This window comes from Nomascus leucogenys, chromosome 21 (genome assembly GCF_006542625.1).
Source record: "Nomascus leucogenys isolate Asia chromosome 21, Asia_NLE_v1, whole genome shotgun sequence".
Lineage (NCBI taxonomy): Eukaryota > Metazoa > Chordata > Mammalia > Primates > Hylobatidae > Nomascus > Nomascus leucogenys.
The window spans coordinates 24,130,036-24,155,569 of record NC_044401.1 but is presented as its reverse complement, the minus strand read 5'-3'; the positions used below and the strand labels follow the sequence as shown (position 1 = coordinate 24,155,569).

Below are 25,534 nucleotides of genomic sequence, written 5' to 3'. Positions count from 1 at the left end.
ATTTAGATTTAGGACTCATAATCAAAACACAAATATAGAAAAAAAATTATTTCATGGTAAATAGTAATATACTGGAGCTATTTCCCTCTCAATGATAACTTCTTAAGAGGGTGTTTTCTATAGCACCAGCTTGAGTTTATTGATTTCTTTGTTGATGTTATATTCACATTCATTAAAAAGGATGAGAATAAATAAGAAAAACATATCTGTATGCATATAAGGGATAATATGTGTGATAATATATCATGGATAATATATGTGAAGTTTTAAAGGTTTTATCTGTTTATAAAACACTTGGGTTCTTGACTCTTGAGAAGTTCACTCAAGCTGCCAGTGATGATTATGTTTTGTAACTGGAGAATATTAATATTTGCATGAGAAGTCCATAGTATATATTTTACAAAGCATGAGTCAGCTTTCCTGTGCTTTTAATCATTAAAGTATGTTTCATTCAGGTTTAGTAATATAGGTTATCAATATAGTTTATCAAAATTTTTATTCACTTATCACAAGGATTTATAATGGAGAAAAATTAAACCATAAATTATCCTGGAGTTAGGATCTAAAGATATTTTACATTGTAAAGTGCATATATTAGTTTGTTCTCATACTGCTATAAGAACTTCCTGAGACTGAGTAATTTATGAAGGAAAGAGTTTTAAATGGCTCACAGTTCCACAGGCTTAACAGGAAGCACTACTGGAACACCTCAGGAAACTTACCATCATGGCAGAAGGCGAAGGGGAAGCATGTATGCCTTATCCTGGCAGCGGAGGAGAGAGAGAGAGAAAGGGGGAAGTGCCACACACTTTCAAACAACCAGATCTCATGAGAACTCTCTATCATGAGAACAGCAAAAAGGAAGTCCACCCCCATGATTCAATCACTTCCCACCAGGCCCCTCCTCCAGAATTTCAAGATGAGATTTGGGTGGGGACACAGACAAACCATATCAGTGCACTAAAGAAAAATTTATACATATGAATAATTATCCAGTTAAGTGGAGAAGACAATAAGATCTAAGGATAAAATGTATTACACAGAGTAACCATGTAGTTTTTTTGGTACAGACATGTAATATGTGTAATAATCACATCAGTTTTACCGTATTTTAAATTAGGTAGAAAGCCATTACTTGGTAAAAATAATACAGTTTTTTAAATATTTGAAGAATTATTTAATCTAAGAATTTATGTGATTTGCTATTACTAAATATTTGTATTTCTTTATGGCATTTACCACAGAATTAAAGTAACCAACTGTAATGTCTAGATATTTTTTTACTTAATATGCTTGCTGTGAAATTTTATTCTTATTTATATGCCTGAAAATTTCTTCTATGATTTGTCAAAGATAGTTTTGGACAAATGATAAGCAGCATCTGTTTATCTAGAGCTTCTACTTGTGTGTTTTTATGGCTTGTTATCTTTATTATCCTTTATCTGATTGCAGAAACATGAGGGAGTCAGTACAGAACAATTGTTCATCACCTTGTAGTGGGTGGCAGAAATTGGAAGAATTAAGTTTGAATTCTATATCTATGGCTTACAAACCTCAAAATCAAGTGTTTTTTTAAATTTATAAAGTAGTGGTTATAATCACCTAAAGATGAAATACATGTAAAACTATTAACAACAAACAAACATGCCTGACTCTAATTAAATAGAATGAATTGCTATCTATAAACAAAAGAAATGTGAGAGTGGATGTGGAGACTACATTATTTTAAAGATATATGCAGTGCACTACCACCAGTGTTCATTTTAGAGTACTTACTTTTATGTGTGTTCTTGATGTTGCATGTTGCCCCTTTCTTTCCTCTGATGAGAATTTTATCATTGCTTTTATTGCCATCTATTCATAACTTTTCTCACAAAAAATCTCTGAATTACATATAATCAAAAGGTCAAACTAATTCAAACTTATATGAAAAAACTATAGTACAAGTAGAAAAGTGACCACATATAAAATAGGAAAAGAAAAAATGAGTATATCACTATTTTTCTTCTCGTCTATTCTGTGTAAAAAATTAATTAATCTACACTATTGATCTTTTTTTAGAGACAGGGCCTTATTCTGTCACCCAGGCTGGAGTGCAATGGTGCGACCATAGCTCATTCCAACGTTGAACTCCTAGGTTGAAGCGATCCTCCTGCCTTAGCCTCCCAAAGTGCTGTGATTGCAGGGGTGAGCCACTGCTTCCAGTCCCAAACTATTGATATTTTTGAGCATTTACTATTTCTTAATCACTTTCTTCAGTGGTAGAGATAAACATAAATAAGGCATATGTTTCTGTTATCCATTGCTATGAGACAAAACAGCCCAAAATGTATTAGCTTAAAACCACAATGATTTATTATTTTTCAGGGCTCAGCTAGGTAGTTCTGCTTAATGTACAATAAATAGCCATCACTCATGTAGCTGAATTCCACTGGGAGCTTAACTTGAGTTGGAATGTCCAATATAGCCCCTCATCTTCCAGGGCCTTTCTCTGTGTGGCCTCTCATCATTTAGTATCCATCCCAAGCTTTCCTGGAGCGTAGTTGCTGGCTTAAGAGGGAGTTTATTCACATAACCATCTGTAAAATGAGTATCCGAGGAGGTAGCACAAGAGTGAATACCTGAAAGTTTATTTATAGGGGACTGCCACCATGACAATATATTATTTTACAGTCTTCTCTCTGGATTCTCCTGATTAATGTCCCTTCGTCGTTCACAAAATTTCACACCCTCCCAAAAGTTTATCTCATTAGGACATCATGTTGAAGTCCAAAACAGCATGTTGAAATCAGTTCCAGATTCAAATGAAGTTTCATTGCTAAAATCCCTGTTGATCTGCAGAACTAAGAACCTAAAAATAAGTTATTGTTCCCTACAAACACAACACACATGGAACAGAGGCAGGATAATTGGAAAATTTTCTCCCATTCCAAAAGGCAGGGAACACAACAGTCACTGGTCCATTGTGCTTGTGAAGTGCAACTGGTGTTTTCAAGGTTCCTGACTGCAGGGGCAGAGAATGTTTTCTGATTAGAGCCCAGTTCTGCTCCCTGTGATTGGTTCCCTGTGTCTTTTGGCTTTCTTACTAGTATCTTGCCGCTGCACTCTCAGTCATTCACTCTGTTTATAAGAATTGCCCACGTGCTAGTTGCTAGTTTCAACAGCTGTCTGGAAACCTCTTTAATTTGATCAACAATGTTATGAAGTGGTTTTTCTCTCTTCCAAGCTATCACAGGCAGGATTATTGCCAAACGCTCAGTACATAACATGTGTTGACCTTTTAGTATCCCCATTAACAATTTCTCTACTGATCTTCCAGCCTCTACTCACAGTCTCCATGCTATTCTTCAGCCTTTACCATCTGTTCAATCCCAAAGCGAATATCACAAGTTTTAACTTTTTGTTATGGCAACACCCAGTTATTTGCTTGCAGTTTCTACAATCTGGAAATCTGGATGAAGTTCACTGGGTCATTCTTTTCCTGTCTTATCTGAGGTCATTCATGCAACTGCAGTTATTTGGAGGTTTAACAGAGCTGCATGTTTAAGATGGCTTCACTCATGTATAATGCCTCATCTGTTGTGTTTGAGGTAATGTTGTATACTGTCTGAATCCTGGTAACAATTTTAGTACGTTTTATTTCAGGAAATTATTCTAGTTTTTTTTTTCTTTCTGATATATGGATTCTAAGGGGTTACTCACCTTAGCATTCAAGGAATTGTACATTTTGACCTTTTCCTGTTCTTTTGTAACCTCAGCAAATTCTGTCCACTATTCTGTTTTTTATAACTTTTGAACAATCCTTGTGTTTTTGTATCTTTTACCTTTTCTCATATTTTACCTAGCTGCTTTTGTACCCTTTTCTTCTTTTTCTGTGATGAAATTCTATTTATTCTTCAAGACCTAACACAAATGTCATGCCTCTGGGTCTTCACAAAGTTATTATCACTCTCCTCTGTGCTACAATTTGTGCTAATTATTTGTGTATCTGTTTCACTAGGGCTGTCAGATAAAAGAAGTGTACTTAAAAATCACACAATGTGAATGATCACAAAGCACTGAGTAGTTAAAAGTGCAGCCTGTTGGTGCTCCTGTGGAATGCTCTGTTTCTTCTCATTTCTGTGAAATAGGTAAATTTTCTTGAGGGAGAGTTGTAGTATTTTAGATCTGGAAGGCCTTAGAAAATATTTTTATCCATCATTTTATGAATCCGGACACTAAATTACTGAGAACAGAATTTAATTTCCTGGGGCCACACAGTAGTAACTAATGTTAGATTGAGAACAAAGCCCAGATATGTCTCAATCTGGCCTTTGTGTGTTTCCCTTCCACCTATCCCCCATTCTTTTTTTTGTTTTGTTTTGTTTTGTTTTATGAGACAGAGTGTCTCTCTGTCACCAGGCTAGAGTACAGTGGCGCGATCTGGCCTCACTGCAACTTCCGCCTCCTGGGTTCAAGCGATTCTGAAGCCTCAGCCTCCGGAGTAACTGAGATTTGTTGGACAGGATAGTCTCAATCTCCTGACCTCCTGATCTGCCTGCCTCGGCCTCCCAAACTGCTGGGATTACAGGCATGAGCCACTGCTCCTGGCCCCCTATTGTTTCTCACTCTTTCATTTCCTCATTCCAGACATCCATGCCCTCACTTTGATGCTTTAATGTTTCCTGCCTGCCAGACCCAAAGCACAGGAGCCCTAAGTTTCTCATTATTAATTAGGCCTGCTCTGCCTTCTATTTCTCTTCAGGAGTCTAATGTGGACACTGTTGGAGCAGGATTTAAGCATCACTTTTGAAATTCATGCTGCTGAGGATGATGAAATATATATATAGATATAGATTCATCTGGAACTTTGCTTTTAGAGATGATAAACAGGAAAAATTACAGTGAGGCTTTAGGGATTTTCGTAGTTTGCTTGAATGAATTTGAGACCTCTTGGTCAGCTATGCAACTAAGACACAATAAGCTGATTTAAAATAGAATAAATCTGTATCTAGTCATACTCCATATCTAATGAATGATGTATATTTAAATTGATGTATATTTAAATTGCATTTAAATAACTTGTTAGATATTTATCCTAAAAGTTGTACTACTGAATGTTTGAATTTGTGATTCCTTTTTGCACAATATTGTTAAGGCATACCTATATCCAAATTCTAGAAGCACAAAAGAGAGCAGTAGACTTTTACTCTTGCTGTATGAACCAGGCTTAAATAGATAAAAAGATTATATTAAGTATGTTTGCTAAAATTTAAAAGCAAACACAAATAATTTGGATTGCTTTATTATACATAGTAAGCAATATTTTAGTCTTCTTTCAAATCTCAGCTGATATTTCATAACTATTTTAATTTTATTTCATAGATTCATAATTAAGACTGTCATATTGGGCATGTTGATGTTACAGATTTAACACTGTTTTAATTTATTCTACTTAATGTCAGACTTTTCTAAGGTTTTGAATTTAAAAATAACATTGATTTACAAAGTATTATGCTAATTTACATCAAATGGTCTTTCAGTTTATATGTCTAGGACTATTTTAGCACTATGGAAGAAATAATTGGGAACAACATGCAAAATTGAATGCAATTTTTGTTTAGTTACACGAGTTCTGAAGTGGCATGAATCCCTAATAAGCTCCTCTTAAACATTAATTTAGAATAAATCTCATTAAGGTAGTGGTACTTGTACTTAGAGATATTAGTTTGTGTTTAAAATTTTAGACCTGCTGAGAATATATATATATATATATATATATAGCAATAATGCCTTCTTTAAGCCCGTAAATATCACTCAATATAACTTAACAAAATACTATTTGTCTATGAAAATTAAAATTGTGAAACACTAGGCATAATTAAAAACCTTTATTCTGCCTAGAAATATGCTTTAAAACTTTTTTTCTAGTAGTGCATTACTAGAAACTTTTTTTCTAGTTAGTGCAAATTCAGAAAGAAAGCATGGTGGTGGCAATTCTCAGACCATTGCATTATTGTTCACAGAGGTGAATGGGTTATACGGGGCCTTTAGTGACATCGTATTGATTTGATCTCTTGAAGAGTGTTGTTATTAAGGCTTCATGGCACAATCCTCTGCTGCAGTTCAGAAACATTTATGCTGTGTGTTTATGATCTTCTGTCTAATCATGTTATCAGAGATGACTGTGCAAGCAGAGAGCATAAAGAAATTTGAGATACCAGGATTTGCTGGCATTAAATAAGGGAGTTTGAGGATATGATGAAAAGCTGAAAGGTAAGATTGGGATCAGAATAAAAGGGCAGATTTATTGGCCCAGGTAGTATTTTCACTTTCTAAAGATTCTCACACACTAAATATAAACTCTTATATTATAACCTTCAATTCCAAACAAAGCAGCTTTTTCGTGAAGCAATTCCAGACTTTCATCTATCTTGAGAAGAATACGAAATCAAGAAGCTTGAGAAGTCTAAAAATAGAAGGTATTATTTCCAAGCAAGAAAGGATAATGTTGAATAATTACAGACATACCTCGGACATATTTCAGATTCAGTTCCAGACCACAGCAATAAAGCAAATATCGCAGTAATGCAAGTCACATGAATATTTTGATTTCCCAGTGAATATAAAAGTTATATTTACACTGTATTATTGTCTATTAGGTTTACAATAGCATTGTATCTAAAAACAATGTACATGCTTAATTTAAAAACACCTTATTGCTAAAAAAATTGCTAACGATCATCTGAGCCTTCAGCAACTCATAATCATTTTGCTGGTGGAGAATCTTGCCTTGATATGGATGGTTGCTGACAGATTAGGGTGGTAGTTGCTGAAGGTTTTGGTACCTCTGGCAATTTCTTAAGATAACACAACAATGAAGTTAGTCACACCAGCTGACTCTTTCATGAAAGATATCTCTGTAGCATGCTAGGTGCTTAATATCATTTTACCCAGAGTAGAACTTTCAAAATTGATGTCAGTCCTCTCAAACCCTGCTGCTGCTTTATCAACTAAGTTGAAATAATATTGTAAACATTTTGCTGTCATTTCAGCAATATTCACAGTGTCTTTACTGGAATTAGATTCTGTCTCAAGAAACCACTTTCTTTGCTCATCCATGAGGGGCAACTCCTGATGTTTTCAAGTTTTATCATGACATTGCAGCAATTCATTCATATCTTGTCTCTACTTCTGCTTTTTCTCTTGCTATATCCACAACATCTGCAGTTATTTTCTGCATTGAAGTCTTGAACCCCTCAGCGTCATCCTTGAGGGTAGGTGTTAATTTCTTCAAAACTCCTGTGATCGTTGATTTTTTTTTACCTCCTCCTTTGAATTGCAGATGTTCTTAATGGTATCTAGAGTGTTGAGTTCTTGGTAAAGTATTTTCAGTTTACTTTGCCTGGATCCACTGGAGGAATCACTATGGCAGCTATAGCCTTAGAAAATATATTTCTTAAGTCATAAGACTTGAAAGTTGACATTTCTCTGTGATTGATGGACTGCAGAATGGATGTTGTGCTAGCAGATATGAAAACAACATTACTCTTCCTGTGTATCTCCATCAGAGCTTTTGGGTGACCAGGTGCATCATCAGTGATCAGTACTATTTTGAAAGCAATCTTATTTTCTCAGCAGTAGGTCTCAACAGCAGGCTTAAAATTCTCCATAAACCATGCTGTGAACAGATGTACTGTCATCAACCTTTGTTGTTCCATTTATAGAGCATGGGCAGAGTAGATTTATCATAATTCTTCCTGGGTTTAGGATTTTCAGAATGTAAATGGGCATTGACTTCCACTTAAACTCACAAGCTGCATTAGGTCCTAACAAGAGATTCAGCCTGTCCTTTGAAGCTTTGATGCCAGGCAATGACTTCTCCTTTCTAGTTACAAAGGTAGTAGATGGCATCTTCTTCCACTATAGGATTGTTAGATCTACATTGAAACCCTAAATGTGGCCACTTTCATCCATGATTTTAGCTAGGTCTTCTGGATAACTTACTGCAGCTTCTAGACATCATCAGCACTTGCTGCTTTACCTTGCATTATTATCTTATAGAGATGGCTTTTGTCCTTAAACCTTGTGAACCAACTGCTGTTGGCTTCCAATTTTTATTTTGCAGCTTCCTCCCCTCACTCAGCCTTCATGGAATTAAAGAGAGTTAGGGTCTTATTCTGGATTAGGCTGTGGCTTAAGGTGTTATGGCTGCTTTGACCTTCTGTCCAGATCACTAAAACTCCTTATCAACAATAAGGCTGCTTTGCTTTGGTATTCATGTGTTCACTGGAGTAGCACATTTTATTCCTTGAATAACTTGTTATTTGCAATCACAACTTGGCTAACTCTGGTGCAAGAAGCTTAGTTTTCACCTATCTCGGCTTTCGAGGCCTTCCTCACTAAGTTTAATCATTTGTAGCTTTTGATTTTAAGTAAGAGAAGTGTATGTCTTCTTTTCACTTGACCATTTAGATGTCATTGTAGGGTTATTGGCTTAATTTCAATATTGCTGTGTCTCAGAGACCCAAGGAGACAGAGAGAGAAGGGAGAATGGCCAGTGAGTGGAGCAGCTGGAACACACCATATTTATTTATTAAGTTTTCTGGCTTATGTAAGTATGGTTTATGGTACACCCCCAAAATAGGGTAGGGACATTGAAAATCACCAATCATACAAAAGTAACATAAAAAATCATTGATAATATCTATTATGGTGACCTATGATATAGGATCTACATAACATGTAATAAGGATGTAAAAGTTTGAATTGCTGGAATTACCAAAATTACCAAAATGTGATATGGAGACATAAAATGAGCACACACTTTTGGAAAAATGGCACCAATAGCCTTGCTTGATGCAAGATTGCCACAGACCTTCTATGTTTAGAAAATGCAATATCTGCAAAGTGCAATAAAGTTCAGTAAAACAAGACATGCCTGTATATTATAGTTTGTTCTTTGTCATGATTTATAAAATAGGTTAAAGTGCAAACCTACTTGAAATTATAATTTTAGCAAATTATTTTACACATATTTAATACCAAGTTTAGTCCATATTTTATTCTGTTAACTTGAAGACTATATTGAAGTCATATTCCTATAGGGCTATAGGGCTGTCCTTAATTTAAAAAGTCAAATTTATGTAAATAAATTTACATACATTTCTATGGGAGCATAAATTTATTCACTATCTCTGTACTCTTTCCAGACATGACTTACCATGTTACCCATGTCACCCACTGAAATGGCTCCTTTTCATGTGAATTCTGCCTAGAATTTTAGTTCTACCTTTTAAACAAGTGAAATTAATATGTATATATGTGCAATAGTTGGATACATCAATTTATAGTAACAGTTTTTGTACCTTTCATTTTGTCTATCATTATCTCCTTTCTTTTGGGTTCAAAAGTATGTCTTTTGATAGTTCTTTTGATAAAGTTCTATGAGCAATTAAGATTTTTATTTAATGGATATTTAAGAGTAACTTTATTTTTTCTCTCCCTCTTCAATGATTATTTATTTAGATGTAGAATACAAGATGATGATTTTTCTTCAACATTCTGAAAATGTTATTTCCCCATCTATGAGAATCTATTGTTGCTAATGATCTGCCAACAATTTAATTGTCATTTCTTGGGGGATTATGTATAGGTTCTATATTTTTGGTTTTTAGTTATATCTGATGTGTCTGGGTGTGGATGTATTTTTTTCCTACTTTTCATTCTGTGTTTCTAACCTGAAAGAGAGAGACAGAGAAAGAGAAAGAGAGAGAAAGATTGCTTTCTTTTATTCTGTATTTCTAGAATTTTTATTAAATATGTTTGTTGGAAACTTTCAATTTATCCTGTCTTTGAAATAATCTTTTGAATATTTAAATCTCAGCAGTAATTTCCAGGTTTAGAATTTTCACTCTGACTATGCCTAGTTAAGCGTTTACCTCATCTGTTGAGATATCTTTATCTTCACTAGTTTTAGTTGTTAACTTTTTCGTTCTTACTTTTTGTTTCATTTCTGCCTACTTTGTTACATAATTCTCTTCCTCTTTTATGGTTATTTTATTCTAGATATATTTTAAGGTCCCATTCTAATTGATTTGGATCAAATTAATCTGATTATTTAGTGTGTTGCCTACATTTCTAAGCATTTGGGTCTATCATGTACTTTGGAATTGTAGTGGGCTGACTTTCTGGAAATTTCATATTTTGCTGTCTGATTTCTGTTACCGTGTCATTAGTTTTTTTATTTGAAAAGTTTGTGATTATACCAACCCAGTTCCCTAAGCCTTAAATAGAGAAAATTTAAGAGGCCTAATAAATTTCCCAAAGAATTCAGGTTAATATTCCTGGTTGACAGGTAGTTCTGCTTCATGCAGTAATTCAGGGATCCAGACTTCTTGCCTTTAGTAAAGCAGACATCTCTTAAAGCCTTGTAGTTGTCTGTATCTAGCTCAGAGATTAGAGCAGACTTATGTCCTTCTTAGTCAACTCATATTTGAAGAGTCACGTATCATTTCCTATCACATACCAACAATGACTGCAGTATATGGCCACACATAACACAAATAGAGGGAGTTGCTATTAAATGTTGTTCCTAGCTCAGTAGTCACTTTCCACAAACAATTCTCTGCCGTGGAAGAGGAAGACCAAATTTTTCTAGACATTTGGTCATCTCTGCAACAATCTGTCACTTCACCAACAAAATGTAGATATTGATCCTCATGTATCTGATAATGCACAGTTTTCCCCATCAGGCTCAAATAATCCCTGAACCCCTAAAATGAATAAGCATAACACAGGCTGTCAGAGCTGATTAGCCACCAGTAACTGCATCAGAAATGGTCATGGATGACAGAAGAATCTCACAGATAGTGGAGTTGAAGGTCATTGAGAACAATGACACACACCATTTAATCAGTGTCCATATCTTTTGGAGAGCTTCATACTACAGTCTACCCAAAAAGATTTTCCTGTTTCTTTTCCTTCCAGCTTTCAACCCAGCTAATTATTGACTGAACCCATCTGTTCCTGGAAATATTAATATATTGTTAAATGTGTCAAGTAGCAACCAAGACAAAGAAATCATAGCTGTTGGCCAGCCTTCCAAGTTATTGCATATTAAAGTTTTACCAAAGCTATTACTATTGTGTAATATAGATTTTCATCTATCCAAAGCCTCTTGTTACACATCACCTGTCCCCTGATTGCTAAGTTAATGTCACTTATTTTAGAGTTTTGTTATGGGTCTATTCCAATTACCATGTGTGTATTTATAAACACACACACACATATAGCCAGATATAGCCACTCATATATAGCCATATATATGTATACACACATACACACACACGCATATATATATGTATATATGTTGGAGTTAAAATATTATTTAAAAGCTGAGGTAACAGATAAAAATTTCAAAGTCCAGAGCCTTACAATGTAGAAGTTAGTTTTTCATTCACGTTACAGTCTAAGGTTTGCTTGTTGTTGAGGGCTTTCCATCATACACAAAATAAGAGAACTGTGCATTTTCTTTAGCTCTGTTATCACCTGTAGATTTGTTGTTATCCGTATCCAATGAGTAGAGCATATATGTATCCAAGAAAGAGAGCATATATAGTATACAAGTGCTTCTTAAAAAACTTGCCATAGAAATGACATGTATGTAATCAACAAGGTAAAGGTTTTTAGTGTAAGGTTAAATATTGTCATGTCAAGTAATTATGGTAATCAGGATTTTTCTTTTTTGAACAGTAGGCAGGTAGTAAGCTAAGTTATATACACATAGTGTATGTATCTTAGCAATGTAGATTAAATCTGGGGCCTGATTTTTAGATTTTTAGTTGTGTCTTCTCTGGCTACAAAAGGCAAGACATTTCTTTACAGCCTTCCTAAATCTCTGGTTCTCTGAGGATATTTTGATCTGAAAGATTAAAGCCCAAGGCTTGTTATTTTTTTTTTCTGTAAACCCTCCAGCCCAGTCAGAAATAGCCATATAAATATATATATATATATGCATGTGTGTTTGTGTATATATGTGTGTGTGTATTTCATAAAACCAGATATAAACCGAACTAAGTATGACAAATTAATTTTTATAAATTCAAACCTTATTGTCTTTATACAGAAATAAATAGTATTCAACTATTTTGAAGAAAGTGTGATTCTTTTCATATAGAAACTAAAAATAGCAACAGGGAACATTTGTGGGAAACCTTCTGCAATAACAATTCATACATTATTTGAAGAATAATGTATTTTACATAAATACATTCAAATTGTTTTTAAGATATCTTGTCTCTTGTAAGAAAATCATCTCAGATGTGGACATAAACTCGGATATAACTTATGGTGATATTGGAAGACATTCTTTTTTTATTTTTATTTTATTTTATTTTATTTTTTATTATTATACTTTAGGTTTTAGGGGGAGAGGGGAGGGACAGCATTAGGAGATATACCTAATGCTAAATGACGAGGACATTCTTAATATTTTTGAGTCCTTTGAGACAATAACTTTACAAAAATTTAAGGAATTACTGGTGTTCTCAGTTATTCATCTGGCCTTTTTAGGAAATAATACTTTTTGTACTCAGTTTTTTCTTCCTTTTAGCATGTGATACTATCAATTGAAAATTTGACTTTTATAAATAGTTCTCCATTATATTATGAAAACTTCTGGTAACAAGTTATCGTTTTCAATCTGAAATTACTACAAACTATTTTTTTAGAATGAGTGTCAATAAATAAATAAATATTATTACTGGAAATGGTAGTCTCAGTTTTACAGGGAACTATAGAGTAGTGGTAAATTTAAAGAGATGGAGATGTTCAGTTTCAAGTCACTCTATACAAGGACTATCAGCATGAAAAGAAGCATGCTGTACCAACAATAGATGGAAACTTTGGGACCGTAAAAACAAGCTCTGCTTTTCTGCAGCAATGGACAGAAAAAAGCATGATTTATTCCCATTATTGGACAGTATCAAAAGTGACTGCCATGAAAATGATTAAAACCTCTTGAAAGATGGAAACACTGTTCTGTTGGACAGAGATAAACAACTATTGTCTTGGATAGGATTCTTTAACTAGGATTATGGTATATTTGGTCTTTTTAAAAATAAATGACTAATATTCTAATTTCTTGGTTTTATTTCTATTCTTTTTTAAAAGTAATCTACTCTTCAGGATTGGTTATTTTTTACCGCCTCATAATTAAAGAGCCTATATTCTTTATCTCTGTGTTTACAATTAAATATTTTTAATAAAATTAAATGTAAAAATTGTGTTACTTTGTAAAACATTGAAGATTCTCTATTAATTTAATAATTGCATTATGACCAGAAGGACTTTCCTCTTGAAGCCTAATTTTATGTGGGTGCATTTATATATAGATTGCTATTATGAACTAATTCACCATGGAGATGAAGTATTAATATTATATGTATATAATTTTTTAAATTAGCCTATAAAATAAATAGCATACCTTACTTATGTAAATATTTTTTATTTATGAGGGTTGTTTTTCAGAAATTCTCTTTCATCTATTGAGGTGACCATAAAATTTTTCTATTTATCTATTCATGAGATATGTTATAATAATATATTTCCTTAGAAGACCAATCTATGGTTTAATGAAGTTAAGTTATTTGGCCTTGATGGATTGTTACCTTAATGTTGAATTCTATGTATTTTCTTTAATTTATTAAAAATTGGGATGAGGATATTCTGTTGAAAGCTATGAAGTATAAATATGTTTTGAGTGACATAAAGAATATAATAGTTATATATACTATATTCTTGGATAGGAGTTGTAAACAAGTCAGACTCAAAATTCTTACTGTTTTTGCTACTTTGAATTCAGCCAAAATGGTGCTCATTTTGTATAAAATAACAAGTGCATTGTAACATAAAGGAATATTTAAAAAGAACAGTAAACTAGAAGAGTATTCTTGGCAGATATTAAAATGTGTTTAAAGGAATATATTTAAAATACATAGTATTAACTTCCAAAGATAAATATTCATCAATGTTACCAAGAAAAGAGCTTAAAAATAGACTAAATTACATGAAGTAGTAAAACAATGGTGAAATTGAGTTTATTAATTAATGGGAAGAATAGACAGATTGTTTAATGCCATGGTTGTTATGTTGTAGGGGTTGATATTGGGGAGAAGAAACAATGATCATTTGGACATAGGGTGAGTATTGCAATTTCTTTTCTTTTTTTTATTTTTGAGACAGAATTTCACTCTTGTTGCCCAAGCTGGGGTGCAATGGTGAAATCTTGGTTCACTGCAACCTCTGCCTCCTGGGTTCAAGAGATTCTCCTGCCTCAGCCTCCCAAGTGGCTGGGATTACAGGTGCACACCACCATGCCCAGCTTATTTTTGTATTTTTAGTAGAGACGGGGTTTCGCCATGTTGGCCAGGCTGGTCTCAAACTCCTGACCTCAGGTGATCCTCCCACCTCGGCCTCCCAAAGTGCTGGGATTATAGGCCAATTTCTTAACTAAGCTCCGGAAGAGTCACTTTCACAATTAAATGTGAGTTGAATGTTGGAAATTAGCAGCCATTGTACCTTAGTGGAGAGATATATTTGGGGAAAAGAGAATTCCCACAGTTTCTTGTTGCTTTAAAATGAAGCCTAAGGCAAAGTTATAATAAAATGAGGCTTACTTGTAGGATACAAATTAGGATTTTCATGAAAATTTATAACTGTAATGAAGCAGTAACTTTTAAAAATGATTTGCTTTCCTATTTATTTCTTTTTTTCTTTATTTCTTCTTCAAAAAGAAAAGGGGGGATAAATGTGCAGAACATGCAGATTTGTTACATAGGTATATTTGTGCCATGGTGGTTTGCTGCACCTATTGACCTGTCCTCTAAATTCCTTCCCCTCACCCCCCACCCCACAACAGGCCCGAGTGTGTGATGTTCCCCTCCCGGTGTCCATGTGTTCTTAATGAATGTTCAACCCCCACTTATGAGTGAGAACATGCAGTGTTTGGTTTTCTGTTCCTGTGTTAGTTTGCTGAGGATGAGGGCTTCCAGCTTCATTCGTGTCCCTGCAGAGGACATGGTCTCATTCTTTTTTATGGCTGCATAGTATTCCATGGTGTATATAGGTACCATGTTTCTGTTATCTAGTCTATGATTGATGGGCATTTAGTTTGGTTCTATGTCTTTGCTATTGTAAATAGTGCTGCAATAAACATATGCATGCATGTGTCTTTATAGTAGAATGATTCATATTCCCATGGGTATATACCCAGTAATGGCATTACTGAGTCAAATGGTATTTCTGGTTCTAGATCCTTGAGGAATTGCTATATGTCTTCCATAATGGTTGAACTAATTTACATTCACACCAACAATGTAAAAGCATTCCTATTTCTCCACAGCCTCACCAGCAACTATTGTTTCTTGACTTTTTAATAATCGCCATTCTGACTGGCATGATAAGGTGTCTTATTGTGGTTTTGATATACATTTCTCTGGTGATCAGTGCTATTGAGCTTTTTTTTTCATATTTTTATTGACCACATACATTTCTTCTTTTGAGAAGTGTCTGTTTATGTCCTGTGCCCACTTTTTGATGGGGTTGTTTGTCTTTTTCTTGTAAATATGTTTAGGTTCCTTGTAAATTCTGGATATTAGACATTTGTCAGATGAGTAAACTGCCAAAATTTTCTCCCATTTTGTAGGTTTCCCATTCACTCTGATGATAGTTAATTTTGCTGTTCAGAAGCTCTTTAGACTAATTAGATCCCATTGATCAATTATGGCTTTTGTTGCAATTGCTTTTGGCATTTTTGTCATGAAGCCTTTGCCCATGCCTATGTCCTGAATGGTATTGCCTAGGTTTTCTTTTCTTATAGGGTTTTATGGTTTTTGGTTTTACATTTAAGTATTTAATCTATCTTGAGTTAATTTTTGTATAAGCTATAAGGAAAGTGTCCAGTTTTTCCAGCACCATTTAATGAATAGGAGATCCTTTCCCCATTGCTTGTTTTTGTCAGGTTTGTCAAGGATCAGATGGTTGTAGATGTGTGGTGTTATTTCTGAGGTCTCTGTTCTGATCCTTTGGTCTATATGTCTGTTTTGGCATCAGTACCATGTGGTTTCGGTTACTGTAGTCTTGTAGTACAGTTTGATGTCAGATAGTGTGATGCCTCCAGCTTTGTTCTTTTTGCTTAGGATTGTCTTGGCTATACCAGATCTTCTTTGATTCCATATGAAATTTAAAATAGCTTTTTTTTTCTAATTTTGTGAAGAATGTCAATGGTAGTCTGATGGGAATAGCATTGAATCTATAAATTACTTTGGGCAGTATGGCCATTTTCACATTATTGAATCTTCCTATCCGTGAGGATGGAATGTTTTCCCATTTGTTTATGTTCTCTCTTATTTCCTTGAGCAGTGGTTTGTAGTTCTCCTTGAAGAGGTCCTTCATATCCCTTGTTAGCTGTATTCCTAGGTATATTATTCTCTTTGTAGCAATTGTGAATGGGAGTTCATTCATGATTTGACTCTCTGCTTGCCTATTGTTGATGTAAAGGAATGCTTGTGAGTTTTGCACATTGATTTTATATTCTGAGACTTTGCTGGAGTTGCTTTTCAGTTCAAGAGGTTTTTGGGCTGAGATGATGGGGCTTTCTAAATATAAAATCATGTCATCTACAAACAGAGACAAATTGACTTCCTGCCTTCCTATTTGAATACTCTTTATTTCTTTCCCTTACCTGATTGCCCTGGCCAGAACTTCCAATACTATGTTGAATAGGTGTGGTGAGAGAGGGCATCCTTGTCTTGTGCTGGTTTTCAAAGAGAATGCTTCCAGCTTTTGCCCATTCAATATGATAATGGCTATGAGTTTGTCATAAATAGCTCTTATTATTTTGAGATGTGTTCCATCAATACCTAGTTTATTAAGAGTTTTTAACATGAAGGGATATTGAATTTTACCAAAGGCCTTTTCTGCATCTATTGAGATAATCGTGGTTTTTGTCTTTGGTTCTATTTATGTGATAGATTACATTTATCGATTTGGGTATGTTGAACCAGCCTTGCATCCCAGGGATGAAGCTGACTTGATCGTGGTGGATAAGTTTGTTGATGTGCTGCTGGATTCGGTTTGCCAGGATTTTTGCATCAATGTTCATCAGGGATATTGGCCAGAAGTTTTCTTTTTTTGTTGTGTCTCTTCCGAGTTTTGGTATCAGGATTATGTTGGCTTCATAAAATGAGTTACGGAGGAGTTCTTCCTTTTCAGTTGTTTGGAATAATTTCAGAAGGAATGGTCCCAGCTCCTCTTTGTATTTCTGGTAGAGTTCAGCTGTGAATCCGTCTAGTCCTGGGCTTTTTTTGGTTGGTAAGCTATTAATTACTGCCTCAATTTAAGAGCTTGTTATTAGTCTATTCAGGGATTCAACTTCTTCCTGGTTTAGTCTTGGTAGGGTGTATGCGTCCAGGAAGTTATCCATTTCTACTAGATTTTCTAGTTTATTTGCATAGAGATGTGTATGGTATTCTCCAATGGTAGTTTGTATTTCTGTGGGGTCAGTGGTGATATCCCCTGTATCATTTTTTATTGTCTTCTCTGTCTTCTTCTTTGCTAGTCTGGCTAGCAGTCTATTTTTTTATTTTTTCAAAAAAACAGCTCCTGGATTCATTGATTTTTTGGAATGTTGTTCGTGTCTCTATCTCCTTCAATTCTTCTCTGATCTTAGTTATTTCTTGTCTTCTGTTAGCCTTTGGATTAGTTTGCTCTTGCCTCTCTCGCTCTTTTAATTTTGATTTTAGGGTGTCAATTCAAGATCTTTCTAGCTTTCCGATGTGGGCATTTAGTGCTATAAATTTCCTTCTTAACACTGCTTTATTTGTGTTCCAGAGATTCTGGTATGTCATCTCTTTGTTCTCATTGGTTTCAAAGAACTTGATTTCTGCCTTAATTTCATCATTTACCCAGGAGTCATTCAGGAGCAGGTTGTTCAATTTCCATTAAATTGTGTGGTTTTGAGTGAGTTTCTTAATCCTGAGTTCTAATTTGATTACACTGTGATCTGAGAGACTGTTTGTTATTATTTCAGTTCTTTTGCATTTGCTGAGGAGTGTTTTACTTCCAATTATGTGGTCGATTTTAGAATAAGTGCCATGTGGCACTGAGAAGAATATATATTCTGTTGTTTTGGGGTGGAGAGTTCTGTAGATGTCTATTAGGTCGACTTGATCCAGAGCTGAGTTCAAGTCCTAAATATCCTTGTTAATTTTCTGTCTTGTTCATCTGTCTAGTACTGAGAGTGGGGTGTTGAAGTTTTCCACTGTTATTGCGTGGGAGTCTAGGTGTCTTTGTAGGTGTCTAAGAACTTGTTTTATGAATCTGTGTCCTCCTGTATTGGTTGCATATGTATTCAGAATAGTTAGCTCTTCTTGTTGAATTATTGTCTTTACCATTATGTAATACCATTCTTTGTCTTTTTTGATCTTTGTTGGTTTAAAGTCTGTTTTATCAGAGATTAGGATTGCAATCCCTGCTTTTTTTTTTCTTTCAATTTGCTTGGTAAATTTGCCTCCATCCCTTTATTTTGAGCCTGTGTGTGTCTTTGCACACAAGATGGGTCTCCTGAATACAGAACACTGATGGGTCTTGACTCCATATCCAAATCGCCAGTCTGTATCTTTTAATTGGGGCATTTAGCCCATTTACATTTAAGTTTAGTATCATTATGCGTGAATTTGATCCTGTCATCATGATGCTGTTTGGTTATTTTGCATACTAGTTGATGTAGTTTCTTCACAGTGTCTTTGGTCTTTATATTTTGGTATGTTTTTGCAGTGGCTGGTACCGGTTTTTCCTTTCCATATTTAGTGCTTCTTTCAGGAGCTCTTGCAGGGCAGACCTGTTGGTAATGAAATCCCTGAGCATTTGTTTGTCTGTAAAGGATTTTATTTCTCCTTTGCTTAAGAAACTTAGTTTGGCTGGATATTAAATTCTTCATTGAAAATTCTTTTCTTTAAGAACGTTGAATATTGCCCCCCCACTCTCTTCTTGCTTGTAGGGTTTCTGCTGGGAAGTCTGCTGTTAGTCTGATGGGCTTCCCTTTGTAGGTAACCTGGCCTTTCTCTCTGGCTGCCCTTAACAGTTTTTTCTTCATTTCGACCTTGGAGAATCTGATGATTATGTGTCTTGCAGATTATCTTCTTGTGGAGTATCTTAATGGTGTTCTCTATATTTTCTGAATTTGCATGTTGGTCTGTCTTGCTAGGTTGAGGAAGTTCTCCTGGATAATATCCTGAAGTGTGTTTTCCAGCTCATCTCCATTCTCCCTGTCTCCTTCTGGTACTCCAATCAATCATAGGTTCGGTCTTTTTATGAAGTCACATGTTTTTTGGAGGCTTTGTTCATTCTTTTTCATTCTTTTTTCTCTATTCTTGTCTGCATGTCTTATTTGGTATTCAAACTCTAATAACCTTTCTTCCGCTCAGTCGATTTGGCTGTTGATACTTATGTATGCTTCATGAAGTTCTTGTGCTGTGTTTTTCAGCCCCATCAGGTTGTTTTATGTTCAAGCTACATAAACTGGTTATTGTAGTTAGCAGTTCCTCTAACCTTTTATCAAGGTTCTTAGCTTCTTTGAGTTGGGTTAGAACATGCTCTTTTAGCTCATCATAGTTTTTTATTACCCATCTCCTAAAGCCCTACTTCTGTCAATTTATCCATCTTATCCTCCATCTAGTTCTGTGCCCTTGATTGAGAGATGCTGTAATCATTTGGTTGAGAAGAGGCACTCTGGCCTTTTGGGTTTTCAGCATTTTTTCATTGAGTCTCATCTTTGTGAATTTGTGTAGTTTCGGTCTTTGAGGCTGCTGACCCTTGGATGGGTTTTTTATGGGGGCCCTTTTGTTGTTGTTGATGATGATGCTGTCGTTGTCACTTTCTGCTTGTTTGGTTTTCTTTCAATAGTCAGGTCCCTTTTCTATAGGGCTACTGCAGTTTGTTGGGGGTTCTCTTCATGCCTTATTCATCTGATTCACTCCCCTGCCTGGAGATACCATTCAAGGAGACTGGAGAGCAGCAAAGATGGGTGCCTTCTCCTTCTTTTGGCACCTCTGACCTTGAAGGTCACCAACCTGATATCAGTAGGATCTCTCCTGTATAGGGTGTCTGACAACCCAGTTGAGTGGCACGGGGAGCAGGACTCATTTAATGAAGCACTTTGTCCCTTAGTGGAGAAGGTGTGTTTTGCTGGAGGGAAACCCACTAGTCTGGGCTGCCTGGATTCCTCAGAACTACCAAGAGGAAAGGCTAAGTCTGCTACTCTGCAGAGACCGCGGCCACTCCTTCCCCTAGGGGCTAAGGCCCAGGGAGATCCAAATTCTGTCCCTGATCCTCTGGCTGGAGTTATTGGAGATCCTGCAGGGAAGTCCTGCCCACTGAGGAAGGATGGGTCCGGGTTAGACCTTAAGAGGCATTCTGGCAGCATGTTGCCACAGCCAGTGTGTTGGGCTGTGGGGACAAGTCTTGGTACCAAACCATCCAGCCTCCCTGGCTGTGGCAGGAGAAAAGAGCAGCCTAGAGCTATAGAAATGGGTGCTGCCCTTCTCCCATCCAGGGAGCTTAGTGTGGTAGGCAGTTGCCAGTCCCAGTGCTGGTTGCTGCCTCTCTGCCAAGGAGCTCAAAGGGCTTAGACAAAAGGCAGCTGCAGCTGGTGCTGGTCACCCCTCCCCCAAGGAGTTTGGTTGGCTTAAGCAGATTCCAGCTGAGAGGCTGTAAGAATCTGCACATTCCAGGGTTGTGAGGCTACGCCCCGGTGGCATGGTTTCATGAGTGGGATCTTTCGATCCATGGGTTGCACAGTTCCATGGAAAAAGCAGTTTCCCTGGCTGGGTAGCATGCTTACTTACCACCTCACTTGGCTGGAGGGAACCGACTCCTCTTCCCCTTGTGGCTCTCAGGTAGGCCACTGCACCACTCTGCTCTTCCTTCTCTCTATAGGTCATGCTGCCTTCCAGGCAATTTTGATGAGAGAACCTGGTTACCTTGGTTGCCGTTGAAGGATTCACATGCTTATCATTTTTTTTTTTTTTTTTTGATAAGAGCCTCCAAAGGCCGCTGCTTCTAGTTGGCCATCTTGGCCCCGCCCCGAAACAGTAACTTTTGAAGAATAAAAGAAAAAGCAAAAGAGAAGCATTACTAAAATATTAAACGGTTACATTTACAGCCAAAATTTGTTTTGTTTTTATTTTTTTGTGTTTTCATTAAGAAGACATTGTGTTGGTATGAAATATGGGTTCTGGTCACTCAAAGGGAAATTCTAGATTATTTGTAATATCATGTAATAACTTATAGCAGGAATTGGCAGACCATAGCCTGATTGCCAACCCCAACCCATTTTTGTAAATAAAGTGTTTTGGAATACAGCCAAGTTATTAATTTACATATTATCTGTGTCTGCTTTCAAGCTATAGTAGCAGGGTTGAGTAGCTGTGTCAGACACCATATGGCCTACAAAGCTTAAAATATTTACTATCTAGTCATTTATGGATAATATTTGCATACTTCTGCCCTATAAGCAAATTAATGCATATCTTGGAAATATAAAGTTATCAAATTTGTTATTTTTTAGCCATATATTAGTGGGTAGCATTTTTGTAATTAAACATAGAATAAAACCTCTACTGGAAATATTTCCCTCAAAAGGTAACCATCTTTTTATTCAGTCATTTATCTTGTTTAAAAAAATTATTATTTTTTATTTATTTATTTTGAGGCAGTGTCTCACTCTGTTGCCCAGGCTGGAGTGCAGTGGAGATCTCGGCTCACTGCAACTTCCACCTCCCAGGTTCAAGTGATTCTCCTGCCTCAGCCTCCAAGTAGCTGGGACTACAGGCACCTGCCACCATGCTCAGTTATTTATCAAAGCATCTGTGCTATGGAAAATACATTCAAAAGCATTCAGTAGAGGATTTCATATTTATTTGTCTTTGGAAAGAATTTATTAAAATGCAGAAATACCTGAGAGAGATTATGTTAGTTAAAGATATAGGGATGTGTATGTGGTACGTGTGCGTGTGTGTGTGTATTTTCATAAAGGAGTGTTAGTCAAGTGCTTGCTACTGACTTTTAACCAAGCTAAGGTTTGGCTGCATGCCACCTGAAAAGACAAACACATAAGAAGTAAGGTTTCATGGAAGGAAAGCAGCTTTATTCAAGTGGTGACACCTTGGGAGACGGCCAGACTCAAGTCTCAAAAAGCCATCTTAAATTCTCAGGCTGTATAAGGGGATTTTAAGGGGGAAGGTTGCATGGAAACTATACAGGAGTGTGCATGGTGCAGGTCTGCTTGTTGTTTTCCACTGCTAGTTTGAGTAACAGACTATCCAGAGGCCTGGTTGGCATCATCTCAGTAGAGGTCAGGTTAGGGATTAACTGCACAACTGTTACATCTTGAAAGGGAGAAAATTGAAACTGCCATCTCTGCCTCATGCCTGGATTGTTGTAAGATTAGCCTTTGGACATTTCAAGCAAACAGGTAGTTAGATATATGTGTATCAAGAAACAAACAAGGGAGGGATTATCTTTAGAGTAAGCTAACAAACTGGCTATACTGGTTATATTAGGAGACATTTCTCAAGGACTCTTTTTAATGCTAGCTAATTCTCTCATTGTGCATTTTGACTAATTGCCATGACAGACACTAAAAATGTATTTGTGATTTGTTCAACTTTTATTTCTTTTTCAACTTTTATTTTAGATTTAAGGGATACGTGTACAGATTGGTTTTATGGGTATATTGTGTGACACTAAAGTTTGTGATATAAATGATCCCATCACCCAGGTAGTGAGCATAGTACTCAATAGTTTTTCAACCCTTATCCCCCACCCCACTCCTTCCTCTAGTAGTTTTCAGTGTCCATTGTTGCCATCTTTATATACCTGAGTACCTAAGATTTAACTCCCACTTATAAGTGAGGACATACTTACTTATAAGTAAGTATGGTTTTCTGTTTGTGCATTAATTTACTTGGGATAATGGCTTGCTGACTTATCCATGTTGCAGCAAAGAACATTATTTCTTTCTCTTTTTGTGGCTGCATAGTACTCCATGGTACATATATACCATATTTTCTTTATCTGCTACACAATTGGTGGGCACCTAGGTTGATTCAATGTGTTTGATATTGTGAATAATGCTGTGATGAACTTACAAGTGTATATCTTTTTGGTAGAGTGATTGATTTAAAAAATATATATATATACCCGGTAATGGGATTGTTGGATCAAATGGTAGTTTTGTTTTAAGTTCTTTGAGAAACCTACAAACTGCTTTCCACGGTGGCTGAACTAATTTACATTCCCACAACAGTATATAAGTTTTCCCTTTTCTTTGCAGCCTCACCAACATCTGTTTTTGCTTTTTTTTTGAGACAGGGTCTGACTCTGTCACCCAGGCTGGAGTGCATTGGCATGATCACAGCTCACAGTAGCATTGACATCCCCAACTCTGGGCTCAGATGATCCTCCCATCTCAGCCTCCATGGTAGCTGGAACTACAAGTGTGTGCCTGCCCAACTAATTATGTGTATTCATATATATATGTGTATATATTTATGTATATTCATATATATTTATATATATGAATATATATAAATATATTCATATATATTCATATATATAAATATATATATGAATATATATAAAACTAAAATATATATACATAAAATTTATGTGTGTGTGTGTGTGTGTGTGTATATATATATATATTTTTTTTTTTTTTTAAGAAACTGGGTTTTGTCTTGTTGCCCAGGCTTGTCTCAAACTCCTGGGCTTAAGCAATCTGCCCCCCTTGGCCTCTCAAATACTGGGATTACAGGCATGAGCCACCACACTGGACTTGTTGTTTTTTTGACTTTTTAGTAATAGCCCTTCTGACTGATTTCAAATGGTATCTCATTATTGTTTTGATTTACATTTCTCTCATGATTAGTGATGTGGAACATTTTTCATATGTTTCTTGGCTACTTATATGTCTTTTGAGAAGTATCTGTTAGTATATTTGCCCACTTTAATGGGCTTGTTTATTTATTTATTTATACTTGTTGAATTGTTTTAGTTCTTTACAGATTCTGAATATTAGATCTTTTTCAGATGCATAGTTTGCAAATATACTCTCCCATTCTATAGGTTGTCTGTTTACCCTATTGATAATTTCTTTTGCTGTGTAGAAGCTCTTTAGCTTAATTAGGCCTCACTTGTCAATTTTTGTTTTTGTTACAATTGCTTTTGAGGACTTAGTCATAAATTCTCTCTCAAGCCCAGTATTCAGAATGGTATTTCTTAGCTTTTCTTCTATGATTGTTGTAGTGTGAGGTCTTATATAAATGCGCTTGTTTAAAAAAGTGTTGAGTTAATGATTTATATTCTTTGTGTAAAAGTATACACAGCATCAGATTATAAATAAAATTTAAATTATATTTTACTTAGAAATTATAAAAAAAGATTTTCTGTGAACCATAGACTAAATTTCCAGTAGGTTCTCATTATTTTCTCCCTACATCTGTATTATATTGTGCTTTTAGCAATCCTAGATATATGTTTATTAAGGTGTGATGGAGGCCTAGTATTTACTGTGTACCCACTACGTCCTGAAAAACCATGAATTGCCATTAATTATCACAGTCTCTGTCAAACAATACACAAATCCTTGGAACACAGTACTATTTATAATTGTGCTGTTGCTTATATGAAGGGATGTACACTCACATGGAGGCCATAAGTGTATATACACTTTGTATACTTAGCTTATTATGTTATGAAATATGTTTAAAATGGATATTCTTTGAAATTTTCCCAAAATTGATAATCTTGAATAAGAATCTTTTTGAGGATATTTCTAAAATAAGTAATATATCTTATCTGCTTAAGATATAAACAAGAACCTTTGTTTTCAACCAAAATAATAGTTATATTCAAATTATGAAGCATATTTTTGCATAAGAGTTTTATGTTTTTGTTTTTGGCATGGGTCTTCAGTAATGCCTCCTGCAAATTCATCATTATTGTATGTTGTCATTGTCTTATTTTTGTACTTATCTTTCTCTGTGCCCTCTCCACCACCCAATCTGTCTTATTTTTGCCCTTTAAAGAACTTAATTTATGCTGAATGGTGAATATTTTATCATTATGCTTATTTATATTTGAACTTTCTTATACTGTGTACTTGATTAAACTTTCCTGTAAAATGTGACTATATTTTCCCATTTTATACCTCTTGTCTTTTAAGATAGAGATAAACAGATAGAAAGAGATAAAAAGAGAGATAGATCAATAGACAGATATTCAACCCATTCATTCTAATTCATCAAAAGTAAGGATTTGGAAAAATTATTTACCATTAAATATTAAAATGATTTTTCAGAATTTTACTTCCTTCCTTCCTTCCTTTCCTTCCTTTCTCCCACCTTCCCTCCCTCCCTTCCTCCCTACCTCTCTCCCTCCCTCCCTTCCTTCATTTCTCCCTTTTTCTTTCCTCTCTCCCTTCACCTCCTTCCTT

General features: G+C 35.4%; 1 protein-coding gene across 4 annotated transcripts in view; it reads left to right on the top strand.

The window, feature by feature from the left end:
- The window catches only part of EPHA6 (EPH receptor A6), a 963,391-nt gene that overhangs the window by 169,813 nt on the left and 768,044 nt on the right, over positions 1 to 25,534 (top strand). The window lies entirely within an intron of this gene.